The following is a 20435-nucleotide window of genomic DNA, read 5'->3' on the forward strand; positions in this document are numbered from 1 at the left end:
TTATTTGAGTATTTCCTCCTATTTTGTGAGTTGCCTTTTTTACTCTTTTAATGTTAAGTGTCTTTTTGATGAGAAGTTCTTAATATTGTCGATTGACCAGTTTTTTGCTCCATGGTTAGGGCATTTCACATCCTGTTGAAGAAATCTTTGTTTGCTTCAAGGTCATGAAGATGTTCTCCTCTGTTATCTTTTGGAGGCTTCATTGTTTTACCTTTTATATTTAGGTTGGTAACCTAGCTGAAGTTGATTTTTGTGTATGGTATAAGGTAGGGATCGGGTTCATTTCTTTCCCTCCAGTTGACCCTGTACCATTCATTGGAGATGATCTTCTCCCCAGTGCACTGTAGTCACAAATCGGGGGACCTCCTCTGTGTGGCTCTACTATAGATTCTGGTGAGTGTGTTTTAATGTTGGGTTGGGCCTTCCCTTCTTGCTCACAATACTCCATTTCCATTACCTGGCACAATGGCGCATGTGCTAAAATGGTAAATGGTTAGTAAATATCGCTATGGAAGGAGAAGGTCTCAACTTGCCTTAAGGCAGGAGTATTTAAAATCCCTGGGCTCAGGCTCAAAGAAAAGATACTCAGATTTCATTTTAGAAAAGATTTTACTTGACTAGCTAATTATATTTCTTCACCATGCCCAAATATGGTTTTGGACCCATCCTGCTGATCAAAGTCCTGAACTTCAAAGTCCTGACCTCAGACTATCTGGTCAGTAGTGCTGTATCCATTCAACCATCCATCCACTTCACAAAGAGGATACCCACTTTGTTATGGGCCTACTATGTGCCAGGTATAAAGTAGGACTGTTAAATAATGGGATTCTTTTCGGAGCTTCTATTTTTAATTTTAGAATGTTTGTTGTTTCTTTCTTTACAAGTTAAATGCTTCTTTCTTTACAAGTTAAATACTCCGTACAAGAAGGGGAGTTTTTGGAATTTTCTTCTATTTTGGGGATGGCTTTGCTGTTCTGTAATAGGTATTTAAAATTTGTGTGTGTGTGACAGTATGGGTAAACAGGCAATAGGCCTAAGGATTAGAACTTTTATGTTGCTATCAGAATATTTTAAAACAAATAAAACCCTACAAAAGGAAAGAGGTTAATTTTTTTTAAGCACGCTATTTCATCTAGTGAATTCAATGAGCAGTTAAATACTTTTCTTAGTTTCAGAATTTAGTGGCAGCCCAAAGACCACATTCGGGGAAATAGAGACATGCATTTTCGAGAGGTTGGCACTGTGCCCAGAAGGGGCCAGTCAGTGTCCTTATATCAGGTCGTACTACAAGTGGGTGGTGTGCAGGAGGCTGCTGTTGCCTTGGTACCTGTCCTTTGGGGGGCCTGTCTATCGATGGCTTCTCCCCAGCCACCATCTTGCTCAGTTATCGTCGTGTCCTGGTTCATGGCACTGGATCTCTCTGCTCCTTGCCTCCCTCCAGGGATGTGAATGAGGAATGGTGGGGTGGGCAGATGGTCTAAGGTGGGGCCAGCCCTGGGCATTAGCTGGAAGATGGGACACTGGAAGAGGCAGCCATGGAGCTGGGCCACGGCCGGCTCTGCCCTCCGCCTCAGACAAAGGAAACAGACTGGCCGCAGAACAGGGTGTCTGTGCTGTAGCGTATCACTTACGTGACAGAACTTCTACTCGCCTTCGTATTCGTTCATGTTGTCTCTGTTTAGCTTTTAGTTTGTCTCACTCAATGTTTTATATACTTAGTGGAAATCTCAGCTATCCAGAGGTCGCTAATTCTGCAACCTTAACCATTTGGAACATAGTGACGAGCCTGTGAGCAGATGGGTGACTTCGAGAACCAGAGGAGCCACCCTAGGGTTGATGTTTTTTTATTTATCGGAGAGAGCCTTAGGCTTGCGAGAGTACGTTTACTGTTAACTTTTGCCACAATTCTAAAAAGCCTGGTCTCCTGACTTCTCAGTTCACTGCGATTTCGAAGCAACATACTAACGAGGCTGCTCGATAGAAGTACTGGGAGAAAGTCTACAAGTGACAGCTGACAGCCTGACAGTAAGGGGGTTGACAGAGAGTCTATAAAAAGCTCAGAAGATTGGAGCCAACTCATGGAAGACAAAAAGAGCTCTGTGCGTGTCAGTGGCCTGGAAGGTCATGTAGCACAATAGAACGTCTGCTCACAGGACTGACCTGAGTCATTAAGAAAATATTAATTCTCTTGGTAGCCTCTGCTTCAGAAGGCAGGCACATGAGTAATCCATTTAGAGAGATTTTCAGAAAAGGAGTCCAGATGTTGGTTATCTGAAATAATTTGCTTACGTAGAACCATTGTTTCCCCCGGGATAGTAAATATTTTTCTCTTTCCCTCCCTGTCTTCCTTCTCTCTTCCTCTCTCTCCCACTTCCTGTCTCCCTCTTCTTGCTTTGTCTCCTGCTTTTTCTCTCTCCCCTTCCTCTCCCTACCCTTCTTTATCCCTTTCTCCCCCACCTCCCTGTCTCCCCTAACTGCTTCCCCTCCCCACCCCCAACACAGTGCAGTTTCCCGCTTATCTTTGTCTTTGAAGGGCACAGATATCTGGTGGGTTGCTGGTAAATGTTCAACAACTGATTCTCAGGAATACAAACAAACAAACAAACAAACAAACCCTGATTGATAGCATTTGAAGTTTTCCTTGCAGTGGAATCTCTGTCCATGGTTGATTTCAGGCTACCGTGGGGAAGTCAGTGTGGAGCAGGGACGAGGGTTTCTTCCATCCAGAGACAAGAGATGTAAGGACCCTCAAGAGGGTGGCTAAGAGTGAAATGTGATAAAGTCATTAAAAAGTAGTAAGTTTGCAGTATTTATTAACGTCGTTTTACTTGAAACGCTACTTGTATGCTTATACAATTCAATTTTTAATGACCCCACTTACTAGCTGGGTCATAAAATTCCTGGATATTTAACAGCTGCCTCTCATGAGCTGTGAGCCCTTTCCGGCACATACCCAGCCCCTCACGGGTGGGGGATACTGTGCCACCGTATCTGAGCATAACTGCAATCCGAATAACTCTCGAAGACAATCCCAGACACTCACAGTTCAAAGAGAGCTCAGCGATCATCCATTCTGACCTCTCTCCCTGCCATTTTCATTCCATCTATAGCCCAGTAAAAGGATAGTCCCAGGCTTTCACTGCTCGGATTGTCTCGTGGGTGCAGAACCCACGACTGACGGACACGTTTGAAAGTGAAGGGACACGGGCTGGTCAGGCTCCAAACCACGACTGGAATTTAATCTCTTCCTCCTGCTGCTTCTCCAGCTTCGTTCTCATGAAAATAACCTGATTCCTGATTTCATAATGTGGCACAGACATGCTGTGTTTGTAGGGATTAATTTAAAGAATGCCACGTCGTTAAGTAAAATCAGCAAATGGTTTTTAGCCCTTATTATGTGGTAGGTGTTCAGTATCTCCTATTTAAAAAAATTTTTTTTTTAACGTTTATTCATTTTTGAGAGACAGAGAGAGACAGAGCATGAGCGGGGAAGGGGCAGAGAGAGAGGGAGACACAGAATCTGAAGCAGGCTCCAGGCTCTGAGCTGTCAGCACAGAGCCCAACGCGGGGCTCGAACTCACGAACTGTGAGATCGTGACCTGAGCCAAAGTCGGACGCTCAACCGACTGAGCCACCCAGGCGTCCCAGTATCTCCTATTTTTTGATGAAGAATTTATTTTACGGATTCATCACCCATCTATAAAGGATATTTATCGTACAGGTTTTATTTAACCTATATGTGCTTATTGTATATTTATTCATAGGTATGTGTATATGTAAAACCTATATGGATGTATGTACATACACCTATATACTCATTATATGGTATCTCTGACATTCAGAACTGATAGTTCAAGTTATGGTAGATCGGAAATATGTGATTCTGTTGGGCCAGGGAGATGAGACAGGTTTTTAGAAGATCTTTCTAACCCTGGGGCATTGGTGCCTTTATGACATGGTTTTTGAGCTCTTTTGTAAAGCTGTATCTTGGTGTGTGTGTGTTAATGCGGCAGACCATATCAGGGCTCCCGTAGGAGGCCCCGTGGTGTGGTGGGAAGGACAGAGCAAGGCAGGCCTGAATCTGAAGCCCGGCTCTGCTGCTCACCAGCTGGTGACCATTCTTCCCTTGCACTATTGAAAGTTGGTGTTATGGATATTTCTTCTTTCCTTAAGAAGACTTGGTTTGTCATGGGCCTCAAAATAGAAGCTCCTGAGTCTGAGGGTAAAGGTCTTTGGAAATGCTGACACCTTTCCTGGTGGGCACAGTTGCGTAACAGGAAGCAGTGGCTGTGTGGGTGCTGTGTGTAATGGGTGGGGGGATGGGCTCCTGGCAAGGAATGTGAGCATGGGAAGCTGAGAGGACAGTCAGGCCATTCCACATCCCTAAGGGTCCAGATTCATCTAGGTTCCTCACATGGCTGGATGTGGGCACAAGGCCATGTTATCACATCCCATGCTTGGGTGTCCCCTTGGTCTCACGTCAGCCATATTGTTGTCTCCATCATTCAGTCAAATCCTCTCAAGGCCAATGTGGCACTTGCTGTGGCTTTCCTCTTTTTAGTGATGGTGTGATGAATCACTCCAAAAGAATGAAATAATTTTATTTCGTTTTGGAAATCATTTTAGATTTACAGAAGGGTTGCAAAGATAGTACTGATGGGTTTTCCCATTTCCCCGTCACCTGTCTACTTCTAATGTTAATGTCTTATGATGTACATTTATCAAAACCCAGACATCAACATTGGTACACTACAATTAAACTACAGTCTTTATTCGGATTCCCCTGTTTTTTTGTTTTGTTTTGTTTTGTTTTGCCTTTTCCCACTAATGTCTTTTTTCTCTGGCGGGACCTAATCCAGGATATCACATCGCATCTAGTGGAGTTTGTCTTTGACTTCTCTCACGTCCCACCGATGCTGAGCCATCTAATCCAGTCCCTTATACCTGCCCTTCTCCATTCTTGTGAAAGTGCGTGAACTTAGCCCAGCTCCTTACTACCCACATGTGGACCCTGTCATATTATCGGATTCCTGTCCCCAGATTCTCTGACCTTGTAAGCTGCCCAGAACTGCCAGGTGAGCCATCAGAAGACCGACTCTTATCAGGTGGTTCAGAACTCTCCCTGAATGACAGCTGCACTCTCCACGCCTTCCTTTCTAGCCTTCCAACATGACTTTGCACCACTTTCCAGGTTCAGCTCCAGCCTTCTAGAGTCCTTTGGACAGGCGGGTCTCTTGGTAGCCTCCTTAACACTGCTTCCTACCACACAATGGCCAGTCTTGAGTCCTTCCATGTGTAGAATCTGTGTCTTCCTTTCATGCTTTATCTTATTCAGTCTTTTGGACAGTACCTATGAGGGTGGCCACTTAGGAAACTGAGGCACAAAAAGGGTAAGTAACTGGCCATGGTCACACAGCCATTGTCTTGGTGAATAAGGATTTGGACTGAGACAGTCTGTAGACCTTAGGTTTTTAAGCACTCTAGTCTCTTATCTCAAATTCAAGATGGCCCTATGAGTTTTGCTCATGCCATTCCCAATATTCCTTCCCCAAACCCTTCCTTTTTCTTGGTGAGGATCCTACTCATCCTCCAAAGCCCAACTGAAACCTCATTTCCATGATTTTTTTTTTTAAGCTGTAACCAGTCTGCTTACCCAGTGCTTCTTAGTATTTATAAATCAATTAGAATAAATTCACTATCTCTCAGCTGGCACTTACCATATGCTGCCTGCGATGTGCTTTCTTATGGGCGTGCATCTAATCTTCCCAATTTGACTGTAAGCTCCTAGAGGATATGGACTTTCCAAGTCCAGCAGATAGTCTTTGTTGAATAAATGTGTTTTAAAAAAGTGTGATTTCCTGGAATATCGTTTGATACTTAATAGTGAAGAGAGTCTCATTTTATTTGAAACATATTATTCATGGCTTAAACTTTGCTTCCGGAGCTGCTATGGTACTTGATTACTCTTGACCAAGTGATACAGTCCAAATCAGCAATGATAATGGTAACTCACATAGCGGTTACTAGGTTCTGGGCTTTATTCAAAGTCCTTTCCCACATTAACTCTTCATTCCCTTAACAAATCTCTGAGCTGGGTATTTTCACCAGTGTTATTTCAAAAGGGTGGAAACCAGGCATAGAAAGATCCATTAGGGACGCCTGGGTGGTTCAGTTGACTAAATGTCTGACTTCGGCTCATGGTTTGTGAGTTCGAGCCCCGCGTCAGGCTCTGTGCTGACAACTCAGAGCCTGGGGTCCGCTTAAGATTCTGTGTGTGTGTGTGTGTGTGTGTGTGTGTGTGTGTGTGTCTGCCCCTCTCGGCTCATACTTCGTCTTTCTCTCAAAAATAAATAAACATTAAAAATACTTTTAGAAAGATCCAATACCTCACTGAGCGGCACAGACGAGCTGGTGGAGCGGGTAGGTTTGTCCCCTGTAGGCGGGGTATCGGGCATCTGCTTCAGGGGAGTCCCTTCCTCTTTGTGTGAAGTCAGAGTGGTCATTTACTTAAGGCTATAGAACTTTGATACGCTGAGTGTATTTTTTGAAAACGTGAGTTCATTACCATTGTGAACCTTTATAAATCTTTCACTCCTTGCTCTTTATGACTGCTCGCTAATTTCCTTTGTAAAATATTACTTTACCCATTAAAAGCACAAAGGAAGGCAAGCTTCCAAGTGTAGAGCATTTCTAAATGCAAGAAAGTCGCTCTGACATTTTCTGGGTGGTGATTTGCTCCCCCCAGGACAGGGGGTAGGTAATTCCCAGAACTCTTACCTTGTGTGCTTTCCCTGTTCTAGTGCTTAATCATTTTATAGCATCTAACCGTGTGTTATTGGGTAACCATAACACATGGCTTTTTTCCCTCTGCTAGGTTTGAGGCTGCTGTTTTTCTCAGAATCGGTTAAAATAAAACCTGGACATCATACCCCTGACCTGTTTTGGGAAATGCAGTTCAACCGCAAGCATACCTGTGGTATTTTTCACTGATGTTTGGGTTTGCTGGCCTTGATGGCCACGTTGGGTCCTGAACGTGCCAAGGTTCCCTGATGACAGGATCCTCAGACCAGCCACACCTAAGTCATAAGTTATTCTACTGAAGAAGAATTAAAAGCTCTGCTGTGGGTATTTAGAACGCTGGCCCGACACGGCCTGTGCTTTCTTTTATTTATTTATTTTTTCCTTTTCTTGTAGGTTTATCCTTTGATTGATTACCTAGTTTTCTGGAGAAGGGGTTCTCGTGATAGCAGTGAACGGGAGGGACCCCGTCGGGCTCCACTAGGTGAGGGGCTGTGGGGGTTGGGGGTGGAGCCCATGCAGTGAATGCTTGCAGCCAGCCCTGTTGGCCAGGCTGCACAGGACAGCCTGAGTCAATTGTCATCTGTACGGGGGTGCCCCTGGCCTCCGTGCGTTACCAAGCCAGGAATTGCTCCTAAAAACTAAGCTCGAGGCAGGGTACCCTTGGCACACTTTGTGTCTGGTTCACTTGCAACTACCTCAAGTCTTGTTTCCTGCGTCAAGGCTTATCACTCAGTTTAAACTGACCTTTCCCCTTGATTGTCTGTCCAAAGGGATGATGGGAGAACAGCATCCTGTTTATTTCTACACAGTCTTATTGAAAATACCGAAAAAAAGTCATCGGGCTCAGTAATTGTAACAACTTTCTTAGTTTGTTCGAAGGACGAGTTCTTGGTCTCATTCGCAAGCTGTTTCTTTTTTTGTGGTGTTTTGGTGGATTCGTGGACTGGCCTCTCGGAGCCAGTGGAGTTTTTTTTACGATCATCTTCAACTAGTTCACGTGCAGACACACACCCTCGCGTTTCATAGAAGGGCCTCCCAGCCTGCAAAGTCGGGCCTAGCTCCCGACACCTTGTTTGCTGGGTGGTTTTGCTGTAGAAGTTGCTGACATCACTTTGCCCTCCGGACACCGATAAGCTGGTCTTAACCCTCAGCAGAAAGGATGCAGGCCTTCCCGCCCGCCCCCCCATACCAAGTGTCGGTCAGCTTCTGCTTCAAGAGATGCATCTGGCAAGTTCCGGAAGAACTAAGATGCACTCGTTTTTGTTGTTTCTGTGACGCGATCTGGGGAGAAGAGATGGAAATCGAAATGGTTGTTTGGGCCTGTATATGGGTCTCGCTTAATGGCGCCTTCAAGCCAGTTTTATATTGGGAAGGGAACTATCTTGGTAGATAAGGAGTGCGAATTCCTGCCAGTGTGACTGAGGACTGGACTCTGTCTATTGACAGCAAGGAGTGTAAACACTGGGTCATATGTGGAGCGTCCCAGGGGCAATGGAGCGTTTACGGAGATGTAGCCTTTTCACGCCTAACCATGCCTTCTCTTCTCCTTTCTGTGTGCTCCCGTCCCTCTCTTCCTGGGAGAGGGGGGTGGAGAGTGGGTGGGGAGAGCTACTTTATTGGGCCAATGGGACCTGCATCAGAACCCCAGCGGCCCGCCTGTCCAGTGACTCTCCCAGTGAGTAGATGGGGACAGACGTTACCACCAAGGCTGCATCTCCAGCCAGGAAGACGGGCTTCTCTTTGCTGTTTTCCTTGTTTTCTGTACAGTCAAGTTTTACCTCGCTTGGAAACATGCTCTCCCCCATGGCTGAGCGCTGTGACCATAATCTCCTCGAGGGCTTTGTGTGTGTATCTCCTGGCACCCAATATGGTCCCTCACCACAGCCAGGTACTATGTGGCTTTTGGGCACAGCCTTTGTGCCCTCCTTGTCTGTCTGCAGCCTGTGATCGGGGGCTGGCCTCTCACTGGAAAGGCTTATAGTGACCTGTCTTGGGCCCATCCGGAAGCCACGTTGGGGGGCCTGGATGAAGGGTCCAGATGGTCTGCCTGATAAGTCAATTCATGTAGGAGGCTGGAGGAAACGCCAAGTGTGGGCAGGGGAGTGTGTTGGGGCCACAGGGTCAATGGAAGCCCTATGTGGGATGACAGAGAGGGTGGGGGACCCGCTCAGCAATCTCTGGAGACTCTGGGCTACACCTGGAAGGAAGGGGAGTTACAGCCGGCAGAGATTTGTGACTCTGCTCATATGCATGACCAGCCCTTTCAGTTCACTTCTTCAGTTTAAGTAAAGTCAGTATGATTGATTTGTAGGCCTTACCGGAGATATCTCAACCAAAGAGATATGTCTAACCTAAGCACAGAAATAGACGCATCACCTTGATCGCTTTGTTTCCTCTTCCGATTTGCGGGATCATCAGAGAGAAAATGATACCTGGCTTTCAAAATTATCGTGGTGGTACAAAATGCCGTGTCAGAAATTCTAAAGGGGATCTTTGTGCTGGCGGTGGTTGTGTCACTGACTGGAAGTGATCATCCGAGAGGAAGACGTCGCTAGCCGCGGTTTGTCTGTCTCAGTGCCCTTGACCCAGCCAGAGGAGATCTGGAGGCATCTAGGTACACTCTGATATGCGGATTTTCAAATCTCACAGGTGACTAATTTCTTCATTCACAGAGAAGGAGAAAAAATGAGACCCGTGTACTCCTTGGATGGCTGGCTCCAAACGTGCGTGCTGCAGGCAGAGGAAGTTCTCTGGGGAAAGTCAGCCAGCTGTGCTTGTTAGCTTTCTAGAGCCTGTCTGTTAATATGAGTGTAGTCCTTTTGAAAGCTCTGTTCTACTTCCTAAAATACCCTCCCAATCCACTTCCTCCTGTGGTGTCTGCCTGTCCCGAGAGTAGGGCCAGTGTGGGGAGGCCTGGAGAGAGACGCAGGGAGGAGGGACGGCCCCCACACAGGCCTTCATCCCCACTGTGAGGGGCATGGGCTGCCCAGGGGCAGAGAGTCCCCAGACTTGGGGGCGTGGCCACAGGGACCTATTTTTTTTTTTTTTAATTTTTGAATGTTTATTTAATTTTGAGAGAGACAGACAGAGTGTGAGCAGGGGAGGGGCAGAGAGAGAGGGAGACACAGAATGTGAAGCAGGCTCCAGGCTCTGAGCTGTCAGCACAGAGCCCGACGTGGGGCTCGAACTCACAGACCGAGAGATCATGACCTGAGCTGAAGTCGGACGGTCAACCGGTCAACCGACTGAGCCACCCAGGCGCCCCTGGGACCTATCTTTTTAAATGGAAACTAACTGCAGATTTACCCTTTGTTAGAGTCTGAGTCCTCAAGTATTTGTCTCCTGTTAAATCTTGCTGCTTTTCAGACTGATACAAATATTCATGATGACTCTTATATTTGTGAAATGAAGCAACCTTGTTGTTATTTTTTAGTGGGTGGGATGAAACCCAAGAATAACACCACGCATAGTGTGTCAGGAAGACGAGGGTTGGAGTCACATACTGACTGTGTGATCCTGGGGAAGTTACTGAGCCTCTCTGTTCTTTGGCTTCTTCATCTGTAGAACTGGTGGTAATGAGATGTTGTGAGAATTAACCGAGGTGATCTATGTTCTCTCTCTGTATCTATTTGTATAGTTTTTTTTTTTTATTAAATTTTTTTTTTTAAACGTTTATTTATTTTTAAGACAGAGAGAGACAGAGCATGAGCAGGGGAGGGGCAGAGAGAGAGGGAGACACAGAATCTGAAACAGGCTTCAGGCTCTGAGCTCTCAGCACAGACCCTGACGCGGGGCTCGAACTCACGGACCGTGAGGTCATGACCTGAGCCGAAGTCGGATGCTCAACCGACCGAGCCACCCAGGTGCCCCAATTTGTATAGTTTTTTAAGTGAACTCAAGTAGCTCTGTCTTCAGAATTGCAATTTTTATTCCCTCTATTTTCATCTGTTTGCCCGGAAGCGGCTGGCTGCTTCCGGCGAGGCTGGCATTTTAGGAAAGCTTCTTCACGAGTGCTGCCTAGCCTGCCATGGAACCCATCTGTACCCTGGCGACGGTTGTTGGGTGCTTTTTCAGGGAGGGGGGCACAGGTGGACCTTCTTCTTCCTTTCTGCTTCAGGATTCAGGTTGTCCTGAGAGGACACATTTTAATAGTGTGGCAGAACTTGAAAAAAATCTTGAATATTTAGGGGCACCTGGGTGGCTCAGTCACTTAAGCCTCCGACTTCGGCTCGGGTCATGATCTCACGGTTTGGGAGTTCGAGCCCTGTGTCGGGCTCTGTGCTGACAGCTCAGAGCCTGGAGCCTGCTTGGGATTCTGTGTCTCCCTCTCTCGCTCTGCCCCTTCCCCACTTGCACTCTTTCTCTCTCTCTCCTTCAAAAGTGGATAAACATTTTTAAAAATTTTTTTAAAAAATCTTGAATATTTAGCTGTGAATTAGCATTGTTCTTTTCTGTCACCTTTGCTCTTTCCTTTTTCTCCACTTCCTGTTTTCCCAGGTATCCCCCTTCCCAAGTATCGAAGTGGTTTCTTGCACATAATGGTTTTCTTGCCTATACCTTAATTAGGAAAAATGTCACATATGAGCCTAGCTGTCTGGTTTCTAGATATAATAAGATGCTTTGTCCTTCGCCTTAATTGTAGCACACTGGAGTGCTGAGCCACTGGGGGCTGCTTGGAGTCTGTGTGAACCATCTTCCCGACAAACAGAACATGCTTTGAGTGTATTTTTGTTACCGTCTTTCATTAATGTGACTTGATTTATTTTTGATTTGGAGCTATGACAGGTTTTCTTTTTCATTGCTTCTCTAATTTGAGACTTGAAGTAAAATTACTTTGTGCAGTAAATGGTTTGCAATATGTTTACCCTTTCTTCTCCTCTCCGTCCTCCCCCTCCTCCTCCTCCCCCCCCCTCCTCTTCCTTCTTCTTCCATAGCAGTTACTAGATAAAGTGGGAAATAGGACGTGGGGGTAGAATATGAATTAGTTTTTTGGAAATGCTAAGTCTGAAATGGGTTTTATAGCCAAACAGCCTGGGAATAAGTGATATTAAAGAAAAGAAGGGGCACCTGGGTGGCTCAGTCAGTTAAGTATCAGACTTTGGCTCAGGTCATGATCTCATGGTTTGTGAGTTCGAGCCCTGCATCAAGCTCAGTGCTGTCAGTCCAGAACCTTCTTTGGAGCCCTGGTCCTCCTCTCTCTCTCTCTGCCCCTCTCTGACTCACACCCTCTCTCTCTCAAAAATAAATATACATTAAAAGAAAAGAAAAAGAAAACCTAACTTTGTTATTTGACTGAATCCAGCTACTTTCACCAAATTGGTTTCTGTGTATAGATCTTTAGGTTATGGTCAGCAAGGGGACAATTTTAGTATGGTAGTCAAGGGTGCATACTCTCTGTCCAGACCTGCTGGGTTTGAATCTGCCTCTATTAATTCCACACTGTGTACCTTGGAACAAGCTATTCAACCTCCCTATTTGCCCAACTGTGAAATGGGAATAATGCAGCTGTGTACCTATGTTATAGGGTCCTTGCGATGAGCAAATGAGACGATTATACATACACCTTCAATTGTACAGTGTGGAACCTGTCACCAAGTAAGCACGATATTATAGAAATCTATAAATACCCACTTAAAGCATAAATATTCTGCTGGTTTGTGGATTATAGCTTTCATGATTGCTGTGGTAACTTAGACATTTCGCATTTGAAAGGGAGTGATTTTTTTTTTTTTTTTATGAGTTTTCTTGGACTCTTAGCAAGCAACCGTGGCTGATGTTAGTTATAAATTTCGGTTGGATTTTCTATAGTACAGTTAGCCCTAAAATTATAAAAAGGAAAATGAGTTGGTGAAAATGGTATATAAATTCAACTTTATCGCTCTACCTTGGCAGAAAAGAAATAGAATGGAAAGAAATAGAATACAAAAATTTTATTTTGTATTTTGTCTTAGGACTTCAGGCAAGTTCAATGTTCAGAAAAGTGCTTCCAAATGTCACGGTAGAGTCATTACAAACCTCTGTGTTTGTTTCTACTGGAGTCATCAACCTGGGGAATTTCTTTAGAGGAGTAAGTAAAGCAGAAAAGTTTCACTGATTTATGTAAAATCTCATGTTGACGCGAACATTTATAAGCCTATTGACTTTAAGCATCTCAAAAAGCTAAAGAGATGTGCTATGGTGTAATACTCACTTTTTGGCTCTTCACCCATTTCTCAAGTTTTGGGTGGTTTTGCTTGCCAACTTTAAGTGGTCCCTTCTGATCAGGTCAAAGAGATTCTTCAGGCTTTTGAAGAAGACTGGTTGTCAAAATTTGATGAGCTAACTCGGGCAGGTTAAATATAATTTTCTTCTTTGATATAGATGGACTCAGAAGTTCATGGCTGGGCTCTCCAGTAACTAACGTGCGGGTGCAGTGGTGCAGCTGTATATGCCGAACTTGGGAAACAGGTATCCCAGACAGCACGTGATGCCCAGAATTTGGCCTGTTATGATCTTGAGTTGAGGTGGCTCTTCTGTGGAGTAGGGAGGAGCCGTCTCACTCTCTGGCTCCTTCTCTGGCTCACAGGCAGGTCCGGTCACCCTCCAGTGAACATGGATGCCTGCCCCTTTGTCTCCTCCCCCACCTCATTCCCTTTATGACCACAGGGTGTGATTCGCCATAGCTTGCGTTTTGGGGACATCAGTTTTACACATGTGTTGGGCTTCTTTCTGCCAAAGATGTGTATGAGGCACCCCTGTTTTGCCCGGGGGCTCTCACCCCCAGGTTGGGTCTGTTTTCTCCACTGGAAAGAAAGGCTCCTTTGGGGGCAGTCACGACACCAGTTTATTCATTATTGTATCTCAGAGCACACAGGTGCACACGGCAGGTGCCCCAGAGGATTTGTGAATGAGTTAACGGAGGAATGAATTTATGTCTTTGAGCAAACCAAAGCTGGGCACACGTGGGCCAGCAGGGAGACACGTGGTCAAGGAGTTACGGTCTTGACTCATCTACCAGAGGTGGGAACGGCTGATTCCCCTTTCATACCTTTGATCCCTTGGCTGGGCACCCGGCAACTTCTGTTAGCTGATGGTACCACCCATGGCTGGGTGTCGGCCGTCACATTTTGCTGCAGGCCTTTCCCCTTTTTAATTCCAGATTCCCAGGGACGCCTGGGTGGCTCAGTCAGTTGAGTGTCTGACTCTTGATTTCAGCTCAGGTCATGATCCTAGGGTCGTGGGATCGAGCCCCGTGTCGGGCTTCATGTTGAGCATGGAGCCTGCTTAAGATTCTCTTCTCTTTCTCTCTCTTTCTCTTTCTCCTTCTGCCCCTCTCCCCTTCTTGCACTCTCTCTTTCTAAAATACAAAAAAATGCTAAAAAAAAAGAAAGAAAACCATCCCTAGCAAGTCAGATGATGGATTATGTTCCAAATGTGATGGGTTTATTTTATTTTACTCTGATGGAAAACCAAAGATTCTACCACAGCACAGAGACCAGTATATCCAAAGGTCATGAAAAAGTGGTGTGGGGCAGGTAGGCTGTGATGTACAAGCTGGAGGCTCAGGTCGTTTCCTTTGTAACAGTCACTACAGTTTCCCTGATGAGCACATTTAAAATAACACTGAGGAGAGGCACCTGGGTGGCTCAGTTCATTAAACGTCCGGCTTTGGCTCAGGTCATGATCTCGCAGTTCGTGAGTTCGAGCCCCAGGTCACGCTCTGTGCTGACAGCTCCGAGCCTGGAGCCTGCTTCGGATTCTGTGTCTCCCTTGCTCTCTGCCCCTCCCCAGCTCATGCTCTGTCTCTCTCTGTCTCTCAAAAATAAATAAACATTAAAAAAAATTCAAATAGAAATAAAAATAAAATAAAATAAAATAAAATAAAATAACACAGTGGAAATCAACTGCAACGCGGCACAAGTATGACAACCTTCGGGCACGCCTTCAAGTTCCTTCCTTACAACGCACTTGCGATCTTTACACTTCAGTGTGGGGAGGATTACAATTCTTTGGAAGAATAAGAAGTTCACACTTTTGAAATTTCACGGAAGAATTTTAAGGCCAAAACATACTGGGTTCTCTTCACCTCCAAGGACAAATCAGATGCTTTCCTGAAAACCACAATAGGCTTCTCGTTCAAATCCCAGCCCAACCTCGTGGCCTCCTGCATTGACGTTCTTTCTGTCCATGAAAGCTGGTAGGATCAATTTGACTCCTGGTCCAAGGGTCTGAGTATAACCCAGTCCGGTCGGGCTCGTCTTATTTCCTGTAGCAGATAGAGAAGTTCTACAGTCTGGGTATTGTTACTGCCAGCCATCCAAGCAACGTTTATTGATGTTCCAATCTTCTCATTAACCTCCTGGCAGACAGACCCTCCAAATTCAGGGCCATCACTCACATGCATGTGCAGCTGGAAGTCGGCAGCTGTGTAACCCAGGGCGACACCATTCTGTGGCAGTTTGGATCTGGCTGTGTCAAAACTCGTCTGAGAGCCAGCAAGCCAACCTCCAAAGCCAAAGATGGTCCAGAAAAATCTGCATCAACATTACTGCCGAGACTGAAACAATCCCATTTGTAGGAGGCCTTCAATTTCCCACTCTTCTTTCCTGGGTTCGGTGCAAATACGGTATGGAGAGTACGTTTCGACCCTTCAGCCAACTTATTCTGTGAAGCGATTTCCGTTCCAAGAGTATCGTCTGTGTTCCATTTCTGGGTGAAGGCAAGTCTGTAGCTACAGACCTTATACGTGGTCTCTAGGTTGCCTGACGTTTGCTCTGTGTCAGTGTAAGCATGACCAGAAGTAGAAAATTCCACTCCCCTACACGACTTAGTTCTCAGACCTACTTTGACCGAGCCAAATCCATAGCCTTTGTTGAAGTCATCTTTGGCAGCCTTCCCTACGTCACAGTAAGTCGGTGTGTTACATATACCTCCAACCAGAGGGCTGGTCTCCACTCCACCAAGGCAACACTCCACCATTCCTAATTTCTAATGTATGTGTTCTTTTTTTAAAAAGTTGTTTTCATGTTTATTTATTTTGGAGAGAGAGAGAGAGAAAGAAAGAGCATGAGTGGGGAGGGGCAGAGAGAGAGAGGGAGACACAGAATCCGAAGCAGACTCTAGGTTCTGAGCTGTCAGCACAGAGCCCGACGAAGGGCTCGAACCCAGGAACCATGAAATCATGACCTGAGCCAAAGTCAGATGCTTAACTGACTGAGCCACCCAGGCACCCCTCTAATGTATGTGTTCTTAACTTTCCTGCCTTTCAGTTTAGCTGGGGTGCTAGTTGACTTCTTTCCCCTTTCTCTCTCTCTCTCTCTCTTTTTTTCCTTCCTTCCTTCTTTTCTTTTCTTTCTTTCTTTCTTTCTTTCTTTCTCTTTTCCTTCCTTCCTTCCTTCCTTCCTTCCTTCCTTCCTTCCTTCCTTCCAATTTCCTGCCACTTTCCTTGCTTATGAAATGACAGCAACGGTGTGGCCTATCTTTTAGGGCGCTGTGAGGACACAGGGTGTGACCGCATGGGAAGCACTTGGGAGAGTGCCTCCAGGAGTCGGTCTGATCGCTGAGTCACCCGTACTGTCCTGTCCACATGCAGAGCTGCTCCTCCTGAGGCCCAGGCCATCTCTCCTTTACTCTCCGCCTTGCCGGCTACCTCGCTGCTTTCCTGACTTTGTTCAGCTTGCCAGGGGGCCCCTCCTCACGGCGTCCGTAGGAATTTTCTAGCAACAGTCTGCCGTATCCCTAGCACTTAGCTCAGTGTCTGACAAATAATGCATATCCATGAGTAACTGTTGGTTGGAAGATGCTGAGAGTCTGGCCTCACCTCCTCATGGGTGTGGGGCTGGCCTGTGGCCTCCTGTCTGTGATAGGAGCCTAATGACCATTTACAATTCCAGCTGCCAGTGACAGGTCAGCTCACGGTGTCGTCCCAGAATGGCTGGATTACGTCGCGGTCAGGAGCGATCAAAAATTTCAGTGGCTAAAAATAATGTCTTATTTCCCACTAATGCTGTGTATCCAGTGTTGACTGATGGGGGGTCCTGCTCTTTACTGTCACTCAGGGACCCAGACCCATGAGGCTCTGCCTAGAAACATGCTTCTATAACCAGCAGGGCAGGGCGAGGGCCCTGGGGAGGCACCCGTGGGCTCCTAAAGCTTCCACCGGAAAGGGCACACCTCACATCCACCTCCTAGCCCACTGGCCCAGCAAGCCTCACTCCACGTCTTGCTTTTGGGGGAGCAGCACAGCACAGACCCACCTGGGACCTGGAAGGAACCACGAGAACACTTGTGAGATTTTGCAGATAAAGGGAGTGCTGCCTGATTGTCACTGTCACTCTCTGAAAGGGTTGCTCCATGCCGCCCTCCATCCTCGGTTAATATAATTATTTTATTTAGTTAGGAACAAAAGGCATTAATCCCGGGGAGCTTAACAACTGGAGTTTTCCTTCATGACGGTCTTCCAAAGCTCTCAGGAACAATTTCCTCATCCACTTTGAAGGAAATAACCATCTGTCTGAAGAGAAAATGTCCCAAATAATCTAGAGCTGGGTTTCCAAGGGGGAGTGATTTACACGAAAAGCCCCTCAGTTAATCAGTTGTTCTGTTGAGACCCTTCATGTGTTCAGGGTTTATGGGGCCTTTAATCTTGGCTCATATGTGGACTGTCATTGTGCAGATAAGCTCCTGTTTTGATAATCTTTGTGGGAAGCCTAAATAAGCCTCTGGGGACTAGCCCCTCTGGGCTCAGCACTGAGCTAGGAGCTAGGGTTCCCTGGTTATATGGCAGAGTCACTCATAAACAAAGGGATGGCAGCTTGAGAGAAGGAGAAGTAAAGGGGAGTGTTGTGCCTGAGAATGAGGGGAGGAGATAGCAGGTTTGGGTGGGGGGGCTCCCCCAGAAGATTCTGGAAGGCTGAGAAATCAGCTAGCCTGAGGTAAGGAGGAGGGTGTGGTCCAGGAGATGGTTACAGGCCCTATGGCCGCAGGGGCTGGAGCCACGGAGGGGTTCCTACTGTGAGCACTTAGTGGGCCAAGTCGGGGAGTCAGAATTTTGAGATTAGTTGGAAGCCATTGAAGCAGAGGAATTGCGGTGGTCAGATTTGAATTTTATTTTATTTTATTTTATTTTATTTTATTTTATTTTATTTTATTTTATTTTATTTTATTTTACTGTTATAAAAGTTTATTTCACAAAGAAGTTCAATAGGAAAATGCGCACAACCTGATTTTTATTTTTTTTAATGTTTATTTATTTTTGAGAGAGAAGGCACAAGGAGGGGAGGGGCAGAGAGAGAGGGAGACCCAGAATCCGAAACAGGCTCCAGGCTCCGTGGTGTCAGCACAGAGCCTGATGTGGGGCTCGAACTCACAAACTGTGAGATCATGACCTGAGCCGAAGTTGGACGCTTAACCAACTGAGCCACCCAGGTGCCCCTGATTTTTATATGATAATAAACAGGTGCTGTGGAAGGGAGCACTCTCTCTGGTGAACCCAGCCATGGTCTCTGCTCTAGCCAACGCTTCTGTCATGGCGATGCTCTTTCCTCTCTTTATCACCCTTCCCACATTGTTCTGTTGCCTACTGGTTGCCGTCCCCATGCGTTCATCCATCAAAAGACTCATAAAGGGACCGAATCCCCCTTGGCCTTGTCTGCCACCATTTAATTGTGACCGTAACTTCTTGCCCATAAATTTTTCCATCCCAGGAGGGGAGTTTTGCTTCCAGTGTCTGCTCAGCGAGCTCAAAGATGCCTCAAAACAAAATGCCTTGGATTTTTAAATTTAACTGATGCTCAATTTGTTCGTTCTTTTCTACATGCTTTACCTTTTGGTATGATTTACGTTGCCACGACTAATTACTCTCTGTAGTGTTTCTGTTTTAAACCGCAAGTTCTATTTCATACTGAATAACCACGTTTAAATCTGATCATTTCCAGTATTTTTTTTACCTACACAGAAAATTCAGCAATGTGGAAAACCTGACGTAGAATATTATACTCTATCGTGGGTTCAGTCACAGCAGAGAGAGAGATCTATTTATTGTCAGGATTTATTTATTTCCTGAGGTGATTGCTACAGTTTGTTGTCCTGTCAACATTTAACTTCGTGTGTGTGGATTTAAAGCGCTAAGGGTTTCTGATTTCGAACAGACGAATCTACTTCTGGTTTTGTCGGTTTTATGGTGAGATGATCTGGTTTTTTTGAATCTTTCTTCTTTCGGTGAGAGCTTAATCAGATGGTCAGACAAATGTTTATACCATTTCTGAAACTATGAGTTTTGTTCCTAAACGATTGAAGGCAGATTGGGATTTTGAGAAGACCCATGTGGCTGCTGTGTGGGCCACGCCGGCAGTGTTAAAGGTCAAGAGAGAGTGACATGGCCAGAGGGAGCCACATGGCCTGGGCCAAGGTGTTGGGGGTGGGGATGGGGGTGGGGTGGGCAGATACAGTGCCCTTTGGAGGTAGGATTGACGGGATTGCCCGTGGATGGGTGCGACGTCTCCCAGGAAGGCACATTTGCTCAGGGCCTGCTGTCCTGGTAGGCGGTGCACCTGGGAACCAAGAACGGAGATCAGAAGCCTGATGGGCGGTGAACAGAGCAAAAGGAGCTACCTTCTTCCGCGACGTTTCAGTTACCCTTTATTTCCTTGCTAAATTCCTATTCCTTGGAGTTAGTTTTTCTGGATGTAACCGAAATCAGTCCTCGAGGGTCTGTGCAATCCCTTTTCCTCAAAAGGGCCTGGTGAAGAGTGGCGCATTTAAAATGTTTTGTGTTCACTCCCCACCCCCCCCTGGATTTCTTTCCGTTGACACAGTGCCCACTCAGATAGTGGTCATAATGCAATAGAGAAGATTTGCAGTGTTCTTTGATGACTTAATTGACATCCTCGTGCCATTTTTCACGGTCACTGTTATTGAATTTGAGGGGGACTCTGGTCTCTTGATTGGATAAGGAAGACACCTGGGTGTCCCTGATTGAATTTGGCAACGGTTCTAGTCTCCTTGTGGAGGATCCTTGCCCAAGTCTCATCTGCAATATATTATCAAACCATCTTTTATGTTGGAGGGATTTCTGGTGATGGCTGAGCTCATCGTGTCGATATTGATTGTTTTAGCTTTCCTTTCCATGGGGACGTTTTCTGACTCCACATTCTAGGCTGCTCTCATTTGGAACCTATAAAACCTTTCTTCAGACCAATATGGAAGGTTTTATTTTCCAGCACGCCTCTGGATAGAGTTTGAAAGCCACGGACACCTTAACATCAACAACCACAGCTTGAAATCTTAATTGTGGCTGATGCTATACTGAATCTAACGGCTGCCACCTCACCTCATCCTAGTTCACTGAATTGAATCACACAGATAGATCTGTTCTGCGTTGTAATCCCTGACTCTCCTCCACACAGAGCACCTGCAGGAAAAAGCTGCAGGAAGCAGAAGGCCAAGAGGGTCACTGTTCAGCAAGGCCTTCCAGGCTCTTAGCCAGACTTTGGTTGCCCATTTCACTTGCAGGTTCAAGAGGGAAGAAAGACGGTTTTGGTTCAAACCACTGTCAGGTCAAGCTGCCTGACCCAGGACGAGGCCTATGACCTCTTGAAGTCTTCATTTCCTCAGTTGTAATAATGGCACCTGCTACAAGGGTTGAGATGAGAAGT

At 45.9% G+C, this 20435-nt stretch overlaps 1 protein-coding gene, 1 long non-coding RNA gene and 2 pseudogenes across 2 annotated transcripts in view; 2 read left to right on the forward strand and 2 right to left on the reverse strand.

The window, feature by feature from the left end:
* LOC145715509 (uncharacterized) overlaps positions 1–20435 on the forward strand; it is a 464377-nt gene that overhangs the window by 281190 nt on the left and 162752 nt on the right. The gene's annotated exons all lie outside the window — the stretch shown is intronic.
* The window catches only part of PPP1R14C (protein phosphatase 1 regulatory inhibitor subunit 14C), an 89477-nt gene that overhangs the window by 18419 nt on the left and 50623 nt on the right, over positions 1–20435 (forward strand). The window lies entirely within an intron of this gene.
* Positions 14615–15759, reverse strand: LOC132676031 (non-selective voltage-gated ion channel VDAC3 pseudogene; annotated as a pseudogene).
* Positions 18187–18585, reverse strand: LOC132675289 (small nuclear ribonucleoprotein G pseudogene; annotated as a pseudogene).

This window comes from Panthera onca, chromosome B2 (assembly GCF_046562875.1).
Source record: "Panthera onca isolate mPanOnc1 chromosome B2, mPanOnc1 haplotype 2, whole genome shotgun sequence".
NCBI classification, from domain to species: Eukaryota; Metazoa; Chordata; class Mammalia; order Carnivora; family Felidae; genus Panthera; species Panthera onca.